Source organism: Lycorma delicatula, chromosome 3, assembly GCF_047948215.1.
Source record: "Lycorma delicatula isolate Av1 chromosome 3, ASM4794821v1, whole genome shotgun sequence".
Lineage (NCBI taxonomy): Eukaryota > Metazoa > Arthropoda > Insecta > Hemiptera > Fulgoridae > Lycorma > Lycorma delicatula.
The window spans coordinates 177,226-199,709 of NC_134457.1; the positions used below are offsets into that span (position 1 = coordinate 177,226).

Below are 22,484 nucleotides of genomic sequence, written 5' to 3' on the forward strand. Positions count from 1 at the left end.
TTTTCACTGAACTTACTTTTCCTTCATCCTATCTATTTTTCGCTTTACTTCGTTTTTGGAGAGTCTTGATATAAACATCAGGTGGGATATCCAGTAAATCTTTATTTATATTTATTTTTCCTCGAATTTTTAATTTTTTTTTTTTTCATTAGTTTCCTTTACTTGTTTATGCAATTTTTTCACCTTTTCTTTATGATTGCTAATGTAATCGTTTATTACCTGCCGCTGTATATCAGCTTCTAATAATGAAATCGGGTTATGTCCGTAAAATTTTCAAACCGTTTTAATTTGGTAACAGAATAAACGCTACTGTTATACGCAATAACTGCATATTTATTTTATTTTTAATACTTTCATTTTTTACTTCTTGTCGTTGGTTAAAGATTCTAATATGTTCAATTAGCGTAGACTGAAAACTTTCACGTTGACGATGGATGTTTTGTTTCTAAAATATATTTTATTTTTATATATCCGCATTATTTTTTTAATTATTGAATTCGGTGTCATTATTAGAAATAATTTTTTCAGGTATTTTATAATGAGTTAATTAATTTAATAATTTATCAGCTGCTTCGGTCGATTGTGATATTTCAATCCGTTATACTTGTGTATACCTAAAATACTATCTAAATTGACAAAAACTTTTGTGTTTTTTTTAAAAAAAACGCTGTCGATATGAAGTACTTTCAATGGTTTAGGTGTTGGAATCAAATTCATTTCTAAACTTAAAGGAATTCTTTCACGATTTGTTTTTAAACGAATTTCACATTTGTATAATTTTAGATATGTATTTTTAAATGCGAGGTATAATATTAGCGGATCAAATATATAGCGTATAATATTAAATCGATCAAAAATATGTTCAAGTCTTGATATATGTTCCTCTAAACTAGTTGAATAAATAAGATAAACAGATTAATTTTATTCTGAATTCCAAGTAGTATATACATAATGTGTTGGAAGGTAGGTAAGCTATTAAGTAGATTTCATTAGAAAGCTACCTATTGTAATGGATACCATGATTCGAGGGAAAATTTCGATATATCTTCGCGTTTCACATCCTCCAGACTCCAAAGCCACCGTCAGCTCAAAAGCACATATATATATATATATATATATATATATATATATATATGTATATATATATACATATATACGTATATATATATATATATATACATATATATATATATATATATATATATATATATATGTATATATATTTCACTTTCTCGTGGACAAGATAACTGCCGTAATTTTCCGCAAATCACTTTCAAATTGTTCCCTAAAAAAAAAAATTAGACCCAAAATCTCAAGACGAGTTTGTTAACGGCCAAAATCGGTCCATGGGGATAGAAATGGGGGGCTTTTTCGAAAAAACAAAATATTGCTGTAACCTTTTTATTAAGTAAAATATCGAATTCGTTTATGTTCCTACGATTCTTTGGATAAGAGCCTAAAACATTTGTAAGTTTTTTGATATCACCAACCGTTAGCTCAGGGGGTGGAAAAAATGAGGTTTTGAAGACAAAAAAGTCATACCTCTCTTATTAGGCACAGTATCGCATCGCTTTAAAGTGTTTTATTTCATAAAATATACCCTAATCTAAGTACAATTAATCTAAAATTTGTCGCATCGAGTCTAGTTCATATTATTAATCGATTCGTGAAAGGCGGAGTGTGGTTCGATTCTTCAACAGTTGTAAAAAACCTTGAAAATTTGAACGCGTTTAATTTTATTCACTGTACGTTAATTTTATTCAATGTAATTTAGAAAACATAAGAGTAGTGTCCTGAATAATGACAACCCATTTCTTCTCCTCTTTAATGAGGATATTTTCAACAGTTACAGGCTTTATATTCTTGTCTAACATGTTATAAATTTTAGGTCCTAAATAGACAAATGATTTTCGAAACCGTTTTTTAAATACAGCCGGGATTTGTGAGTTTTCTGCATCCATCCTTTTTGTATTGTACACATTGTCTATTTTATGATTTTTACAACTATTGAAAAATACTCTTGATAATTTTTATATGTATAGATTCTTTACGTATAAAATATTCAGTTTATCGGAAACCTCAAGAGACGGGTTGAAACTGCTTTTGAAATCAATAATTATAATTATTCTTTTTTGTGCTATTTCCACATTTAAGTGAGATTTATAAGCGTCTGCCCGATGTTCGGTTCCAAATTCAAAACTAGATTTAATAAGTGCATTATATACATACAAATCAACCGTTTGTAATAGCAATAATTATTTTTAACGTTAATTAAACCAGGTTAGCGAGCGAAGTGAGTGTAGATTATTCCTTTTTTTTAGTACTTAATTTTTTTACGAGGATTTCTCGTAATCTATTAACCTTAGAGATTGGTATCGGGGTTTTTTTTTAATTTTAATTTCTAGTTATCGTTTCGACCCCCGCCACAGTTTATCGGTGTTTATCGACGTAGAAAAATATTATTATAAACAGCTTAATGAAAGAAGATTGTAACATATGTTTTGCAAGCATATATAGTATTTCGTTTAAGTTCCTTTTCTATCTTCAACGATTTTTATTTTGCTTAGCCTGATCATATTACCGTACAGATTAAAATTAAAGTATGGAAACGGATTCGTATTATGAAACCGTGGAATACTAGCAGGTAGAAACAAATACGGATCTACGTAGTTAGAAAATTTCTACTTTACGATGCGTTTGAAATCTTTCGTCAGCCATCTTCGATCCGCCATATTGAATCAATTTTTTTTTTTTAAATAGGAAACAATACACGATTATAATAACGATTTCTCATCAACGCCTTGAATCAACGGAAAAATCGCGATAGAAGTAAAACGAGTTAAAACCCCCGTAGTAACTTTTTTGTTACGTATACCGTTCAGAATTACATTTGATAACAAACTTTAAACAGTTAATGTTGGAATTTTGGCCCAAACCCTAGTAAAAACAGCCTTCTGAATAGTTATTATAAAAAATAACGTAATTTGCAATACTACTACAAATTAAACGGCTAGGACAACCTAGGTATTATTTACTTTAATTATCGCAATATTTAATTTTAAAATTTTGTTAAATGTTTTCAGTACTAAATTACTTAACACAACAAAATTTGAAAAAAATTAAACGGTTTTGAAATTTAAAAATTTGTTACAGATTTAGAAGGTAAATCGGTTATTATTTTACAACAATGCGAATTATTAACTTCTCATTTTGGCTTTTTATTTCAACATACAAATACAGCTTATATATATATATATATACTAGTATCCCCATACCGCTTCGCCACCACTATCTTTCGTTTCCCGACGCGGTCAATTTTTCTAATTTTATGTTTTTTAATCAAGTTATCGGAAGGCATGTACTATTATTGTATACATTATGAATGTAAAATACAATAAAATTGTTCATGAAGCGCGTTTTACCTCGTTTTATTGTTGAAACGATTTTTTCGTCATAGCAAATTTGATTGCTTATCGCTCGACAACGAAGGAATTAACAGAAAAACGGGTTTTACGATTGTTTTTCCTGTAACATTTTAAATCGAAATCGTGGGTCCACCATCCTATTTAAAAAAATTATGTTTGATTCAATACGGCGGACAAAATTAAAAAAACCCAACAATTTTTTTATTTGTAATTATGTACATTTCTTTCAGTTTCCAGATACTTCTCAGATACGCAGCAAAAAGCTGTTCCCGAACTTAAATATCACCCGGTGTGTATAAAAGAACATGTCCTGAATGATCGACTGATTCGTCAACGTCCAGCAAAAATGAGTGAGTATATGTTCTTCTTGCGGTGTTCCATTTCAATAAAATGGATTTTTTTAAACATTCCGAATATAAAGAGTTAAAACGGAGTAACAATGAAACTTAGTATTTCTTCTTTTTTTTTAATTTTTCGGTAACAAATGAAGATATCAACTTTGCTTTTGATGAATGTAATTTTCATTTAAATATCTAAAAACAAGTTTCTACATTTTTTTGTTGAAAATCAGCATTGAAAGTACTAAGAAAATTAAAAAAGAATATTTGAACATTCCTTGCAAATTTTCCTCATTTCCGACAATGTTAAACGAGATACGTATTCACTAGATTGGGGCTTCCAAATACTCATTCAGATATATATCGAAAAAACAGTTTTCGGTATTTTTTAATAGGTGTGACGACTTACAGTACGAATGAAATTTTTCTAAAATATTGGTTTTATAAAGATTATTAGAGTACTCGAAAATATTAATAAAATTTTTTGGGTTATAATTAGGATTCTGTGTGGGAAAATTAGATCGTTCTTTGTGTCCTTTATACAGCTGATGTATTCTTTAATCCTAGTCGAAAAGGATAACTCGAAAATGATTCCCCTGTAGGATGTTGAAATTTTGGATTTAAGACTTTTGTAATATCTAGTTGTGTACCTGTCCTTGAAGGCTTTTCAACGATATATCATAAGTAGGGTACTTGTTTTCATCGGTTCCAATGTTATAGCCAAAAAAAATTTTTTTTTTTTTAATTTATTGATTTATTACTAATTATTAACCTCTGATTTTAAAAAAATAAAACAATAAAAAAAATCATAAAAAAATATTAGAATTTGTTAATGAAATATAATTTTATGTACTTTTCATTTAAAAAAATGTGTATATGTAATTAAATAGACGTACACGGAAGTTATGTGGTTTCTACATCCGATTTTTTATACGGTAAAATATTTACAAAATGTCTCATCTTTTCAAAATTTTAAAAATTTCCTTTTTAAATCGGTATATTATTATTTTGCATTTAAATTTCATCGTTAAACGTGAACGTATGATATTTTTGATAGCGATTAAAATGCTCTAACTCGATTCCCCGGTATAAATTTAAATAATATTTTAATTAAAAGGTTCGTTTCTTTTACGTATGTAATGGTTTTTCATAAAACGGGAAAAACCTTTTGCGACATAAAACACTTCTTAAAAGGTATTAATTGATTTTATTTAAATATGTTTTTTTTCTTATCTAAGAACGATTAAGTTTTTTAAATTTCATGGAATTTTTTTGTGTTGCCATAGCAACAGCTATTATATTGTCTTCCACCTGCGGTTATTTAAAGTAATTTGTACGGTTAAACTGTTCAGTATTTCGTATAGTTTATTGTTTAATTACTATTTGGAATTATTTTGTATTAAGTTTTTATTTCTAATTTTTTTCTTAGAATGATTCGTAATGTTTTATACAATTTTGATTGCGTATTGAAATATTGGCGGGATACGGCGTACTTACTAATAATATGGTATTTGGTTGGTTGCCTGAATATATATATATATACTGTATATTTACTTCATTTTTTTTGTGAATTATTGGGGCATTAAGGATTCTAGCTTTGGCAAGTGTGATTTTTCTCTTATATTTATGCTTTTTTATATACCATTCGTCTTATTATTCTGCATAATAATGGCGTTTATTTGTTTCTGCTAAAATTTGTAATAACGTAAATATTATATTTCATATTTTACTTTCTGTTTTATACGGAAGACTTAAAATAATTGGACCGATATCGTTTTAAATTGCATATTATACGTCCGTATGTAAAACTATAGATTTTGTGGTTTTAAACAGAAATATTTTGTCATAATTAAGAATAATAGTTTTCTAGAAGCCTCCTCTTTGTGGATGGATCTATATATGTTTTTATGAATTATCGACGTTACAATTTTTCATTTCTGTAGTTAACAGGTGAGAACTTAGAGAAATTTTGCGACTTCTCTTCTCATCTCTTTTTCTACCCGACCGCGCGCTCCACAAAAATCTTTTAACATAATAAAATTGCGAAGATCGTAAAAATTATTCGTACTGTTGTAAAAGTTTTTTTATATGTATATTTGTTCGGTTATAATTTACTTAATTAGAAATTTTTGAGGAATTAATTGCATTAATTTTTGAAAAAAATTAATATCCTTCAGTTATTACGGCGAGTTTAAAATTAAATTCCTTGAATTAAATGTTTAATTTCAACACTAAGAAAACTACGCGCTTTCTATTCGTGTTAAAATAATTTTATTTGTGATTAAGTTTAGGAGATTCTTTGAAGTTTGAATTATTTTTACTCCGAAGTAAATCTACTGTGTTTTGAAGGGTTGGGTGCGCGTGTGTATATGTATATATTATTTTTACTTAATTTTTTTTGTGAACTACTGGGGCGATTAACGATTCTAACTTTCGTAAATGGGTTTTTTCTCTTTTATATATAATTTTTTCAATACCATTCGTTTAAATATCTCAACAAAAAAAAAAACAAAAATAGATTCTCAGTTCGACTTCGACTGTCTTCCCTGGTAGAAAAGTATTTTTTGGGGAAAGTTAAAAAAAAAAATTGTTTGAAAGTAATAATAAATATTTCCTCATTTTATGAAAATCTTTTTTACAGTTTACTACAAGTTAATCGACTACGTTTAGAAATATTCTTTTTATTTTAAACGGAACGCTCGCTTCACTTTTACATTTCTTGAGAATGGGCTGTACGGATAATTTTATTTGAAGTACTGCTCATATTACACATAAAAATGATAAAGCTTTTAAAAAATTGATTAACACTTAAAAAACGAATAAAAAAATCTCCGCCAAATAAACAATTTGCAAAAGTTTCTGAATCAGCCGAACTTAAGAGGTCGAAATTTAAAGATTCTATGAAATGAGTTATTTAATAATGTAGTGAAATAGGGTAAGCGCGTTAAGAAATACGCTAAGCGCACGCGTGTGTGTGTCTGTGCGTAAAGCCGTGCATCAGAAAAAGGCCGCGTGACGGGAAAGTCCTACAACTGTGTTCTCAGCTTTTTCTTTTGGCAATTAAATTTTAAATACAATGTAATTTGGACGGTAAAAACCTCATTTGGTAAAAAGGAAAACTGAGACGCAAAATGTTTTATTACAAATACATATTTTTTCATATTAATGCTTTTAATACCGCATCATTTTTAAATTAAAAGCATAATTTGATCATGGAGGTCAAATCTGACCAGTTTCCCGGAAAAAAATAAAAATGATAGATGTTCAAGGCGTACTGATCATTAGATTGAATGATTATAATGATAATTTCATGTATTTTGTAGCGGAAATTCCTCTGGTAATCCTAAGAAAAGTTTTCTTATAACTTATGTGAACGTAAGGTAATCGGCTCATCATTGGATTCTTGTAGTGTTATAATTCATATTCTAATGTCATTCTTTTAGTTAAAAGATTTTGCGCAAAACGTATCTTATATTAATTTATTGTTTTAGATATCATTTCTATTCTTCTAATGACTGTGATGTAAGTAAAATATCTACTACACTAATATTACTAAGTAAGAGTAATATTTTCTATAAAAGTAATGATGTTTATTAATTAGACAATCCATTTAGCGATCATAATGAACATTTTGAATCGGTATATCGATATTTAAAATATATATTCGTCTTTTGTGAAGACAGGAAACTAATTCATTTCTTATTCTATATTCCCTAGTTAACCTGAAAAAAGGATTTTTTATTGAAATTTTTTTTGTATTTGTTCGGTCAAGAGTTTTGTATATACATAAAATTATTGATGAACAAGTATAGAACTGTAAGATATATGTAATCTAAAATTCTTTTTATAATTACACTGCCGCTTGTGCTAAAAAAAAAATCAGTTAAAACTGACAGTAGTTAAAACAAAGACACAAACGCTATTGTATGTAACCAATTCAAGGACAAGTATATAAAAAAAACTATATAACGCTTGTACACGACCACTGTTCATGTCGGCAAGAGGGAGAATGTAAAACACTGGTCATTGTTAAAGATAAATCATTTATTTAATAAATTAATATTTGTTTTTGTTTTATTTGAAAAAGCGTTTAATCCGTTGAAATCAGTTTATATATTTAAAATAAAGTAAGAAAAGAATCTGAATTACGATGCTAAATTTTTTTAACTAAAGTTTTTAATTTATCGACTTTGAATATTTTTATAGTTTTTTTTTACAATTAAAAATTTTTAAATATTTTTGTGTTTTGGTCAAAATGGATTTTACACAGTTAAAATGAATATAACGATTTTAAAAATCGTTTTATGTTTATATATCGAGTAAATTTAACGTTTAACTGCAATTTTTATTTATTTTTTCTCTTAAATTCATAGTTCAGTAAGAACGAACCCAGTATGTAATGCATTATTTTCAAAACTAAGTGACTTAGAAAATAATTTAAAGAAAAAAAGTTAATTAACTTTATTTTAAATAAAGGTTAGATTTAGCAATAAAAATGCATCTTGCATTCCTCTTTTAATAAAAAATATTCAATTATAGATTAGGAAAAAATATACTAACATCCTATAAGAATTAATTAACAAACACTGATTTTAATTATTTTACTAATTTCGTAGTAATGAAAAATTTGAAATACAATAAATTACGAAAAGAGAAGTAAAGTAAAATATAATACAACAGATTAGTTTTTGTTTTTTTTTTTTGTCTTCAGTCATTTGACTGGTTTGATGCAGCTCTCCAAGATTCCCTATCTAGTGCTAGTCGTTTCATTTCAGTATACCCTCTACATCCTACATCCCCAACAATTTGTTTTACATACTCCAAACGTGGCCTGCCTACACAATTTTTCCCTTCTACCTGTCCTTCCAATATTAAAGCGACTATTCCAGGATGCCTTAGTATGTGGCCTATAAGTCTGTCTCTTCTTTTAACTATATTTTTCCAAACGCTTCTTTCTTCATCTATTTGCCGCAATACCTCTTCATTTGTCACTTTATCCACCCATCTGATTTTTAACATTCTCCTAAAGCACCACATTTCAAAAGCTTCTAATCTTTTCTTCTCAGATACTCCGATCGTCCAAGTTTCACTTCCATATAAAGCGACACTCCAAACATACACTTTCAAAAATCTTTTCCTGACATTTAAATTAATTTTTGATGTAAACAAATTATATTTCTTACTGAAGGCTCGTTTAGCTTGTGCTATTCGGCATTTTATATCGCTCCTGCTTCGTCCATCTTTAGTAATTTTACTTCCCAAATAACAAAATTCTTCTACCTCCATTATCTTTTCTCCTCCTATTTTCACATTCAGCGGTCCATCTTTGTTATTTCTACTACATTTCATTACTTTTGTTTTGTTCTTGGTTATTTTCATGTGATAGTTCTTGCGTAGGACTTCATCTACGCCGTTCATTGTTTCTTCTAAATCCTTTTTACTCTCTGCTAGAATTACTATATCATCAGCAAATCGTAGCATCTTTATCTTTTCACCTTGTACTGTTACTCCGAATCTAAATTGTTCTTTAACATCATTAACTGCTAGTTCCATGTAAAGATTAAAAAGTAACGGAGATAGGGAACATCCTTGTCGGACTCCCTTTCTTATTAGGGCTTCTTTCTTATGTTCTTCAATTGTTATTGTTGCTGTTTGGTTCCACAACAGATTAGAGTAAAAAAAAAAATAAAAATTCATATGCTTTTTTACCACCACAGATTTGCATTTTGTTATAACAGCAAAGGTAACTTCAGTACTTTAACGGTAAAAAAAGATATTATAGGTTACATATTAAGTTAACCCACCGGGTTAGTCTAGTGGTGAACGCGTCTTCCCAAATCAGCTGATTTGGAAGTCTAGAGTACCAGCGTTTACACCTAGTAAAGGCATTTATTTTTATACAGATTTGAATACTAGATCGCGGATACCGGTATTCTTTGGTGGTTGGGTGTCAATTAATCACACATCTCAGGAGTGGTCGAACTGAGACTGTACAAGACTACATTCATCCTCTGAAGTATTATCTGAACGGCAATTCCCGGAGGCTAAACAGGAAAAAAGAGAGCTGGGGGGAGGGAGCAGAATCCAGATTGGGATTGAGGGCCCATACCGCTGACTGAATAAATTTGGTCAATTCGTGTACTACATTATCCGTATGGGCGGGTGATTTTAAAGACACGTCCAAACCTTGTACTTAAACCTTGTAACCTTGGACTAAAAAATCTCGAAAACGTCGTTTACTGGTCAATTTATTAAACAGAGTGGGAGATCGAACAGTTAGCATAATATATATATATATATATATATATATATATATATATATATATTGTATAGCCATGAAACTTGACAGAATGTCTGTTAGTAAACCTTGTTTCAGATATAAGCATTATGTCTATCTTAATAATATTTAAAACAGCTTTTGATTCTAGTTTTTTCTTAAGACGATTCATCAAAAGTCCACTTTTACCGTGTGGCCCGATTTCATTGTTGTCAGTTTATATTTAATAACATTACAATTAGGAAATAATTGTGACAGAAAATTTTTCAATTCGGTTATCGCATTAACGCCTGTTTCAAAAATAGGCTCAGGTTTTAATAATTCGGCACGACTACCTTCGTTGTCACCAGTGTTTTCAAGAAGACTAAATTTATTTGATTTAGAACAGCAAAAGTAAGTACGCGATCACACATCTCAGGTACGGTCGAACTGAGAATGTACAAGACTACACTTCATTTACACTCATACATATCATCCTCATTCATCCTCTGAAGAATTATCTAAACGGTAGTTACCGGAGGCTAAACAGGAAAAAGAAAGTAGGTTATTGTTTACATGCGATGATTCGCTGTTGCTAGGAATAATAGCTTGTAGCTGGTCCGTAGCAACGCTCAATAGATGGTTATGTCGCTTGTTTAAAAACGACACCGAATAAAAATATTCCTTCTTGAGACAGTACTAAGATAATAATAAACAATATAGTCTATAGATAATATAGTCTACAATATAATACCTGGTGATATTCGGTATAAGTTAAATTTTCACTCGAATTCACTAGACTCGTCTTACACAAAAACAGCTATTGCACTAAAACTGAACAATTAATTGAACTTTTAAAAATTGTGTATTAATGTTTTTCTCGCATAAATAAACGTCGCATTCAAATAAGCTTATCCAAATTTTATCTTAATTCCTAGTAATGTTTACGTAATATCTTACAACGACGATGACATCCTTTCGAAAGTTCGACGAAAAAGAGGAGACGTTAAAACGTCGTGTGAAAAATCAAGTAAATTTTCATCGCCAGCCGTTAAGTTTTTCATACTTGAATTCATATTTTAATTTCTGTTTTTTAACCTTAAGTAAACATCATATTTTAAAATTATACTAAATAAATTTCGTTAATTAAAGTCATAATTTTAATCGGTTAACAATTTTTTTTTATTTATTCATATTTATGTCTGGGGACTATTTAATTATATATTTCTACTCGTTAAATTTAGGTCGGCAACTAAAAAAAAAAATCGTATTGTTTATTAATTTAATTGTTAAAATTGTTTGTAATTTTTTGTTTGGCGTTTGTAATTCAGAAAATTCTACTCTTGTTAGTTTATTTAAAGAAAAAAAAATTGCAGTTAAAATTTTATTAACTTTTGTGGAAAAATCATTAAAAAGAAATGAAATAGAATCCTTAAATAAAATTTAGTTAAAACAGCGTATTAATAAAATTTTAGCGATATACAATAACGAAAATTCGAGAAATTAACTCGGCTATGAAGTTAAAATAATCGTACGTTTCGCACTAATTTTCCAATTTGTCTTAATTAGAAGACAGCGAAAAGGTTATTTGTATAATAAAATTGATAATTGCAGTACTACAGTTAGACTGAATTTTATTAGTACCAAATTAAAAGACTATGTATGATTTTAATAAACTAATGAAATATCGAAGTGAAAAATATCTCTCTAAATATTATCGTCTTTATGAGTTGTATTAAATTGTTTTAACAATAAGTAGAAACTAGCGCCCGGCTCTGAACATATGCTATTTGTTTATTTTCTTAAATAAAAGATAATAATATAAATAATATTCACGGTTTAATGAGTCGGTAGTCAAAATTTACAAAATTTGAGTAGTTTCAACCCTGACTTAAGGTAACATAAGATGTAGTTGAAATGAGTTTAAATTACAATATTTTTGTCTATGTAAAATAAACTTTATTATTAATTATTCACTATTATATTTGTAACCAAAATCTCGACTGAGGACACGGTTTTTACTGTCTAAGCTTTGTGTAGCAGTTATTAATATCCTGTTGATGTTATAAAAATGTATACGTTACTGTTTTCTTTCATTGTCAGTCGTTAAAAAGTACACGTTAGATGAACGGTTTAGTTTTAAACATTTTTACTAAAAGTCCTGGTTTCGATTCCTGATAAGGGGGATCTTCTAAGGCGAGATAGAAGAGTGATTCTTTGAAGATTTTCCTAATTACAAAGCTATTCTCAAACAGATAACTAATAAAATATTTAATGATACATTTAACCTATGTTTTATTATCTGATTTTTCACGCTTTAAAAATTTTATATATACTAGCGCGTGTGTACTGTTTTTTGTTTGTTTGTTTTTTGTAATAGAATGGCATTTGTAAAACTGTTTTTCCTTATAGATTAACAGTATATTATTTTATTATAAAATTTAAATAAAATATCATTTTGATAACAGAACTGAATTTGGCAGTTATAATGTAGGCTTTCCTTGTAACAAATTTCCCATTTCATCTTATTCATTTTTAAACAGAATAGTAAATTCTTCGTTGAGTTTTTAAGAAAGTTTTGGATCCATTCCGTAAAGGAAAATTAAATAAACTCATAATTTAAATACTTAGAAAAGTTATTGAATTCCGTTTCCGCTAATCAACAGCAAAAATAACTTTAAAATTAGCGAATTTTTAACTGAACTGAGATATATATATAAAAGGAAAATATTGGCTTGACTCAAATATATATCTGAAATCTAATATTATTTCAGTAGCTTTACATGTGGTGTAGGTTTATTTATTCCAATTTTACAGGTAGTTGCAGCAATCTTATTTTACTTATTGTTAAATCTACAACAGAAGGAAAGTACTTCTCTTATCAGTAAAAAAATGACACCATCCTGTATTTTTTTCTCGTATTTCTCGACTAAAATTTATTTTTTATTCTTCGATTTTACTATTTTCACTGACGTCTCTGCTGCGTCAGAACATTTTGTAAGTAATATTGTTTCCGTAATTCATCATGTTCAAATTTTATTTTATCACTAGGATCCCTCGTCCGCGCTATATGCATAATTTGGCATATTAAAATATTACTACCAAATCGAATGTCGAATCTATGCCAATTACGAGAATGGCTTACCCTGATGATGTAAATTCTTAGTTCGGGGACTAAAAATATACAGAATGTTACTCTGTACAGCCGTAAATTTGTAAACTGTTGTCATTTCCTATAATTTTATTATCAAATTAATTTATTTTTACGTATATTATGGCACTAATACAAACTGATATTTTATAGACGACGAATTAAATTTAGTAAATCAAATAATTACTGTTTGAAGTCGATATTAACATAGACGACATTAAATATTGGTAAAGGAAGTTATAGATTTTTATTTATAAGGTTTTTATTTAATGATTTACATAGCAGTGAGATTGATGAGATTTAAACTGCGGTTAAGTTTCCATGTGTCATAAGAAAGTTACAGGTAAAATTTCGTAATGACTGGTTCACAAGTATGTGATTATTTTTTCCTAATGTGTCAGAAAAAAAATCTATTAATGAATTATATTTAACTACACTTCTGTAAATGATTCTGATAGCGGTTTACTTATTATATCTTTTTTTTTAATAATTTTTATCTTCAAATTATATTTTATAAACATTACGTTTAATTTAAATATATTAGAATTGATTCATTATTAATTATTTTATCCGATCCTTTTATTTTTAATTTTAAGATCGATTGACGAATTAGTTAAATGTATTTTATTTGAAAAATATATTCACGTCGGTATAAATTGGATGTAAAATATTCAATGGAATATAAAAATTCATATTTCAATGATGCGCACAGGTTAGTTCATTTTTTATCAGCGACTGAAATATCAAACATACAGCTCTCTGTAATTTTAATATATTTATAATTAGAACATACGTACAGAGTGTTGCGGGACGTATTCGCCGAACTCCAGAAACTGATTCAGGACACCAAAAGGTGCAAAAACGTTCAAACCGACATAAGCCTGCTTTGCTTTGTTTTCCTTCTGGACGCAATTTTGTGATTTTCAACAAAAAAAAATCACTTCTCAGGAACAGGTTAACCTACAATAATTAAATTTGGAAAATTCAATTTTTTATTCTACAAAATAAAAAAATTTTGAAAACATCAACTTCAAAGATTTCAAAATGGGGCCATCTTAATTTTTTATTCGTCCATATCTTTGTAATTAATTGTTTGATAAAATTTTTACTTATTACAAAATTTATTAAGCATTTTATGCTGAACAAAATGACAATTCACTTGTAAAACTCCGTTGACACAACAATCGAGTTATTGCGGACAATTAACCCGGCAGAACGTTTTTGACCCATAATGCAAGCTGATTTGTCTGTTTCTGTTTCCTCCAATAACTGTAATGAAAATTATTAATAATAGTAAATTAATAAAAATTATCAGCTTTGCTCTCGTGTCCCTTCTACATTGTATGCTTGGAAATGCAAAAAATTTAATCAAGGACACAAAATTATATTCGTATAGAAAATGTAGTATTAAAATTACGATAGTTCTTTCCTTTAATTCTGCAGTCTAAACATTTTATTTGTTTTGTCTACGCGCGTGCGTGGTATGTATTGAGATCGCATAGACAAAAAAAACCGAAAGAATAAAATACGACAGATTTGTTAGTTGTTCATAATAATTACTTTATATCGCACAGCTGCGCACTTACTAGCCCACTCACTGTCATTCTCTCTCTTTCTACACGCACTCGTGTGCCATACAACATTAGATAGAAACTTTTAACCTTGACTTTTGTTTAATATTACACTGGACAACTGTCCACTGTAAAAGATGATATATTGTTTTTATGTTAAATAATGTATGTCTTTGATCAGTTCTCTTGCGTTTTACTTATATTTAACGGTAATGTTTTGTATTATACTAGTTTATCCTTTCCTCAGTTTTTTCACTAAAATATATATATATATTTTTTCATTTGCGGACCATTTCTTAACTGATTTCAGGGGATAATTTTTTTAAATAAAAGATTAACGAGTACGTATTACCGTTTCTTACCCCGAATCAGAAAATATAGTGTCCCTAAAGTAGCTTGACCGACAAATACAGTATTTCAAAAGCCGAAAACAATACTTGTGCTTTTAAATCGACAATAAATTATTTATAGATAGTAAAATTTATTATTTTTTTTTTTTTTTTGTCTTCAGTCATTTGACTGGTTTGATGCAGCTCTCCAAGATTCCCTATCTAGTGCTAGTCGTTTCATTTCAGTATACCCTCTACATCCTACATCCCTAACAATTTGTTTTACATATTCCAAACGTGGCCTGCCTACACAATTTTTCCCTTCTACCTGTCCTTCCAAAATTAAAGCGACTATTCCAGGATGCCTTAGTATGTGGCATACTATTATACATTTTTTAAAAACCGAACAAGAATTGCTAAAAATGCTCCCCACGTACTCGTACTTCAACATATTTGTACAGGGTTTTTCACACTTGTATCAATTTTTTACATAAATGTTTGTTTTCGTTTGACGGTTTATATTCATATTCGATTATTTGTCTCGACTGTTGCAAATCTTTAGGCTTATGAGAGAAAATACTATTTTTCGAAATTCCCCAAAGTTTAACGATGTAACGTCACATGATCAGTTATACCACGTCTTCCGACCCGCTCGTCAGAGTTACTGCCAATACATTCTCTTACCGACAAATTGTAATGCGGTGGAATGGAACACCATGATGTTGCAAAATTAAATTAATATTTTCAAACGAAGGATTATTTTGTAGTTCAGGTAAAACTACTTCGTGTAGCAATTTCAGGTAAGAATCACCACTACTTACAGTGCCATTAATTACTTTGTTAAATGGGTTATAAACCGCGCGCGCGTGTGTGTGTGTGTGTGTGTGTACAGGATGCAGTTGAATCGGTACATTTTTAAATGTGATATGAAGCATACGCGCAAAAAATTACAATATTATAGAATACAATAGAAGGCTTATAGAATACAATGCGTCAAAATTTTACTGTAACATAACTCCCCCATCTACAAATAAAACACCGTATGGTTGATTATCTGGAACAGGTGTATTTTCTTATAAATATTTAATATACAATACAATAATAACAACAATTACAATTAATATACAATATAATATTACTACCCAAATCGATATATCAGCTGTGACCATATTATTTTTCCTGACCGTCGAAAAATTGTTTTAAATTTATTTTTTTAATTCTACGTTCTAAGGTCTGTTGATAATTCAGTGTTGCACTTCATCCATATTCAGTTCCTTCACATCAATAAATGTTAAGATACCCATAACTTTTAATCATATCCTTGCACAATATATGACTATTATTTGAATTTAATTGACATTTTTAATTATTTTTAAATTTGCCGTTACATTCGTTATTCTTTTTTAAGTGTATCGTGCAGTTTGAACCTTATTATTTTAATTATGAAATTATATCCGTTTTATGTTTATTATTAAATTGTAAAATAATATTAATATAACATTTGTCAAGGATATTATTATTATTATTTTTTTTTTGTTATATGGGCATCGACTTCTACGGAGCCCTCGTCACACTCTTTAAAATAGGGATTAAATTATCACCAGGTTCGTCGTATATAAGGGTGTAAAGGGCCCTTACATTCTATTTAAAAACACCAAAATAAATAAGACAGAACTTTTAAACGCAAACATTGAAAATACTTATAGGGTGTAAAGGGCCCCGATATTAAAATTTAAAAAGTATATAAAACACAAATATAAATGAAAAATACCGGCTTCACAATATCAAAATTTCCTTTTTTCTCCCTTATTCTATTTAAGCATCCCCGGGGCAAGCAGAACCGGCGTTAAGCAGCACATCCAAGATGCCGTGGCAGTTGACTGCCCCTCTATAAATTGTCCTGTAGGACTTAACCCTTCGGGTCTCCCCGCAACATAGGAAAACTTCGAATAAAAAAATTATTAAACATTTTAATTAATTTAATTTATTTCTGTTGTCGTTTAAAATTATTTGTAGAATTTCTGTCGCGAAATGAATTTTATTTTGTACTTGGGAGTGATGTTAAGACATTCTAGAGGATTTTCGATCGTAAACTGGCGCACAACATATACATATTGTATGTAAAACGGTAGGCCGGTATACATTACGGATTCTACGTGTAAAAGTGAACAAAAAGTGTGCTGTGGAAAAATTTCGATGTCCTCTTGGTTGTTCCTTCTCTTCGACATTTTGTATTTATCAATGACAAATTTATTTACGAAAATCGGATTGAGAAGTCAACAATAATATTTTTTATACAAATTTTTAATAACATTGTCTAATAAATAAAATATTTCATCGTATTAATTATTTATTTAATGGCGGATTATTTTATTTATTTATTTTAGTATTTCACTGTATTAATGTTAATAACGACCATGTCAGTTTTTTTCATATTCCGTGTTTTTCACAAAATGTTAAGCATTTTATTAGAACAAAATGACACCTTAGTTTTTGAAAATCGGTTGACAAATAACCAACTTTTCACAGAAAATTTAAGTCTATTTTCTGCCAGATTTCATCTCCTTCTCTATTAAATCGGATTTTTTATTATTGTGTATGCTATTTATTATTTTAATTTATTGCTAGATAAATATTCTACCGGTTGTACGCTCAAGTTTCAATGAATTATTAGGTTACTGTTCAATATTAAATTAAACCGTACATTACAATATCAGCATTGCATGTTCTCTGTTCTGCAGGATCACATTCTCAGCCACGTATGGAAAAAATCTACGGGTAAGACAGATCTCTAGCAGGAAATATTGAGTATGAACTATCACAGGTGTGTTCACTCTGCAGGGTACATGGTGAAATCAAAATATTCTCTTGTTTTGAAGAGAATATAAAATTTATTGGCTACTAGAGTTAGTCATAAATCAATGTAATATAAACCAATGCAAGATAGGTGTTACTAATGTTAAGACCCGTTTTTATGTTGTTTCTTCTCATGTGTAATTCCAGCTTCATCAGCAGCAATCTTCCCACTTGCCCGTCTGATAGTTGTGTGGGAAAGCAGGTGGGAGAGCATAGTTATTATTTAAAAGTAAATATTTCATTGTATTAATATATTAATAAAAATTATGTTTTTATTTTAGTTTAAAAAGATATAAAATCAAATATAGACACTTTAAAAAAAATGTTTTATTTATTTGTTTTAGATTTTTTTATAAAAATATAATATTTTTAATTATATTCAAGTTGGTGCGTTAATTTTTATTTGTTTATCGATGGTATTAATTCATTTAATTAAGTTAATGATTTATAACTTTTTAATTAAGGGGGCAGTCCATCTTGGTCCTTGTTCTTATCTGGAAAACTACTATTTTTTATAAGAATTTAATTTACATTAATATCGTATTCTTTTGTATATTTTCTACATCATCAAAGGACAGTTAATCTATGTTAATTCTAAACACCCATGTAATTACAAAATATTGATAATTATCTGAAACTTATCCCGCACAACCTGATGATTCCATAACACGTGGAATGTTTCGGGGAACATTTCATTTCTATGATTTTAAGTAATTAAATTTTTAATGATAAAGTTAAAAATGTTGGATGTAATTCACTTCATGCTGTAAACATTTTATAGTAGCCATGTCCGTAACATTACTTTGGTCATAATTTTTTTTTTTTTATTTATTCTCCCACCCTTCTCTCTCTCTTTTATCCATTTTTCAAACTGGCAGTTTACCGTTGAATTCTACCGTCTTGATTTTCTATTATTTTTATAATCCGCTAGTAACTTTGTTAAGATATTCTCTTTGATTTTTCAGTAGTGTTTCTTAGAACAGTATCTCCCTCAATCAAACTAGACAATAGAACTGTTTTTGCACGACTCAATAGAATACAATAAAACAAGAATATTTAGTAGTATTTTATCTTAAATATTATTTCATATGTATGTATATTTAATAATTAAGATGAATTTTAATCAAATCTATTTTTGATTTAATAATTATGTATTTTATGACTGCTTTGATCAAGATTTTACCTTGACTCATCCAGATAATTGCTCGAACAGTTCCTTTTATCGCGCATTAAGTATCATATTTATTCATTCCTGTGATCTATACAACGTTTTATGTATTAATCAGAAATAAAAGATTTATTTATTTACTTAATGTCTTGAATACAATCGTAAAATTTCAATGATAATTCTGCATGTACAGCGTATTTATATTTTTAAATCTTGATATTTCAGTCGCTTTTACACAATTTTACTTATGACAACAAAGTGGGGTCTTAAACCAACCCCTACAAACCCGACGTTCCACTTACTGGCCGGCCTACTGCTCAGTCGACGCTATGTTGTGACGTCACAGGTTACCGCTAGTATTAAATAAATTAATAATATTTAAAGCGTAAAAATTTATTTAAAGTGGTCGCTAGTACCGCCACACTCGCGCGAATAAAATACAGTATGCGCGCGCGCTTTGGTTAGAATCATTGAATGAAATAAACGAAAAAATGTTATATTTAAATAAAACGATAAGTATTTTTAATTAAGTCGTGTGTGTAAGTCGTGCATCAGAAAAAGCCGCGGAAGGGTAAGTCCTAATACTGTGTTGTCAGTTTTTTTCTATCAGACTACCGTTTATTTAATCCATCTCAGATCAAGAACTGAAGAACACAATTATGTGGATCTCAATGTTGTTTTTGTTTTTTCTCTAGGCGTAAAGTAGCTTGTACGATGATAGAATAAGCGTATTGAAAAGCAAAGGGATCGCGTCGTAAAATTATTTTATTTACTCGAATACTATTGATATTTATTTCAAATTTAATTTTGGATAATCATTTCCTTATCCTCATTTCACTTTCAAACGAATAGATTTAATTCTGCTACAAGTAGAAATGAATTTGTTAATATTTAAGTACAAGTTACCTTCAGTAAAAAATTTAAATCCGATACATATAAACCGGTCGGTTGTAATTTCAATGGTTCTTGCGCATCAACTAATAACATTTTATGCCGTGTTTAAACCGATTCGGTTTATCTTGCCACGGGTTTGAAGCTATTGCATTCCCTAGATTTTCACTATAGAAAAAATAATAATTTTTACACATAAAAAATGCTAAGTACCACGCGCACACATTCAATAATAAGATGTCTAGAATTATTTTACCTTGTTTACTAGATATTGTCCCATAACGCAAATCGCTCCGTAACAGCCGACTGATATTATATATGCGATCACATATTTTCCTTTGCCAGACATTTCATTGTTCTGAAAAAGAATAGATTTTAAAATATAAATATATAAAAATAAATCTTCATTAATATATCAAATGTTCCTATCGCAAAATAATGTATTATTTAGTGTGAAATTACTTGGAATTTACTGTAAAACGCTTTTGAAACTACGTAAGAGCGAATATAAAAAAAAAAAAAATGTTATGCGACTGTCATTGCAACCGGGGTTGTCGTATCGTGACTTTTTATATTAAAATTGTGTTTTTGTTCAATACCCTTGAAAATAAACGCGTTTCAACTTCTATTAAAAATTCTGATCGCTCTCCCTTAGCGAACTCATATCGAAAATAGATAAACGTACAATATTATGAACTTGCAGTTCGCTTACGCGTCTGCACGGGCGTTTCTCCCCGCCGACCGCGGAACCCTTCCGTCATTTGCAGGCGGCTGTTTATGTAATTCATCGGTGCTGAAAAATCTATTCTATCGCGAACCTCTAACAGGAACTACCGAGAAGAAGAAGATGGTAAAAAATCTCACTATATACATTCTTCTTTGAAGGATGAAAAGTTTTAGCTAACGTTAAAAGATATGCCGATTTTATTATCGCTCTAGAATTATAAAACGTACGATCTGACAACAAATATATAATAATTTCATTTTAAAATGCCGAGCGCAGTTTAAGATGAGATTCTATGAAAAAAGATTCCGTAGATACTTTATCCAAATTTATTAATGAAATTTCCGCAAATGTGAATTCGCTTGAAGCGATGCAACTTCTTGCAAACAAGTATGAATTTATCGTCGTCCAATTTCTAACATCAAAATTGAATTACAATACTTCAAGATTACGGAAGGCGAAATTGCCAAATGAAAGATTTCCCACCTTCAAAGATTTTATCGAATTTCTTAATTCGACAACTTCTGAAAGTATTAATGCGTTCACTTCAAACAGGCAAGTGAATACAGGTGACGAAACCGAAGGACAGCGTTATAATAATTCAACCAAACGTTTTACTTTAAATTCTAATAATAGCGATATTTTTTGTAAGTCAAAGCATCATTTACAACAATGTAAAAAATTCTTAGATTTGTCCATCGATGAACGCAAAAATGTTTTGGGGCATATTTTTTTTTTTTTTAAATAAAGGCCATTGTACCAAAAAAGTAACACTCGTTCACATGGACAAAATTAATGATTTTAATTTACGTAGTAATAAGCTTGAAAGTAATACGTATTGTTTATTTAATAACCAGGCAAACGAAGATACACTTTTATCAAGAACCACAGGTAACACCGATGACATATGTGGTAATCGTCATTTTCATAGCCGGGCAAATTTTTGCGCATATAAATTTTCCCGAAATTTAAAAATTAAATTCGTTAAAAATAATCTCCCCGTTTCAGGCATAAAAACGAGATAAGATTTTACGTTTGAAGATTTTATATTTTAAAATGTAATTGTGTTAACGCATTAATATTATTTAACGTAATTGTAAACGAAGCGTTTTGTTGTTTAACGATCTCTTTTTTACTTACATGGGCATAGCATTCCTGAAATTCTTTCATTTTTCTGTAAAACACACACACACACACACACACACACACACACACACACACACACACACACACACACACACACTTCTGTCTCTCTTGTATATATATATATATATATATATATTACGTAGAAATTAAAGAGATCATTAAACAACAAAACGCTTCGTTTTTTCAGGTATAGATGCTAAAACATCCAAATTTGTGCTCCAAACATAAAACGAAGACATTTTAACGTACGTCGGAGGATAAGTTCGATTTTTTGACCTAAAAACCTGAATAAAATAAAATAATATTCGATTAGATGAACGAATACAATATTTAATGTTAATTTTACAAAGTTATTGTACGTCTAACCTAAAAAAAATTTGATGTTGATACCACCTGACTTCCTCGTACGCCCGTAAGAGCTACTGCATATATACATATACACATTTTTAGAAGTACGTAAAAATTTATTTCATTAATAACTTCTAATATTTTTAATTGTTACTATCGAGTTATTATTTATCGCAAAAATGTTTTACAATCGGAGGTTAATAATTATTAATAAATCGATATGTTTAAATAGAAAAAAAAAATGAGATGAAGTCTGATTCCAACCGATTTGCCTTCCCCTG

General features: G+C 29.1%; 1 long non-coding RNA gene across 6 annotated transcripts in view; it reads left to right on the forward strand.

Moving 5' to 3' along the window:
* Nucleotides 1–22,484, forward strand: part of LOC142321331 (uncharacterized) — a 178,159-nt gene that overhangs the window by 4,292 nt on the left and 151,383 nt on the right. For all 6 annotated transcript variants that reach the window (XR_012755596.1, XR_012755594.1, XR_012755595.1 and 3 more), the window contains exon 3: nt 3,656–3,775. This is a non-coding gene — a long non-coding RNA (uncharacterized LOC142321331). The remainder of the gene's footprint in view (nt 1–3,655; nt 3,776–22,484) is intronic.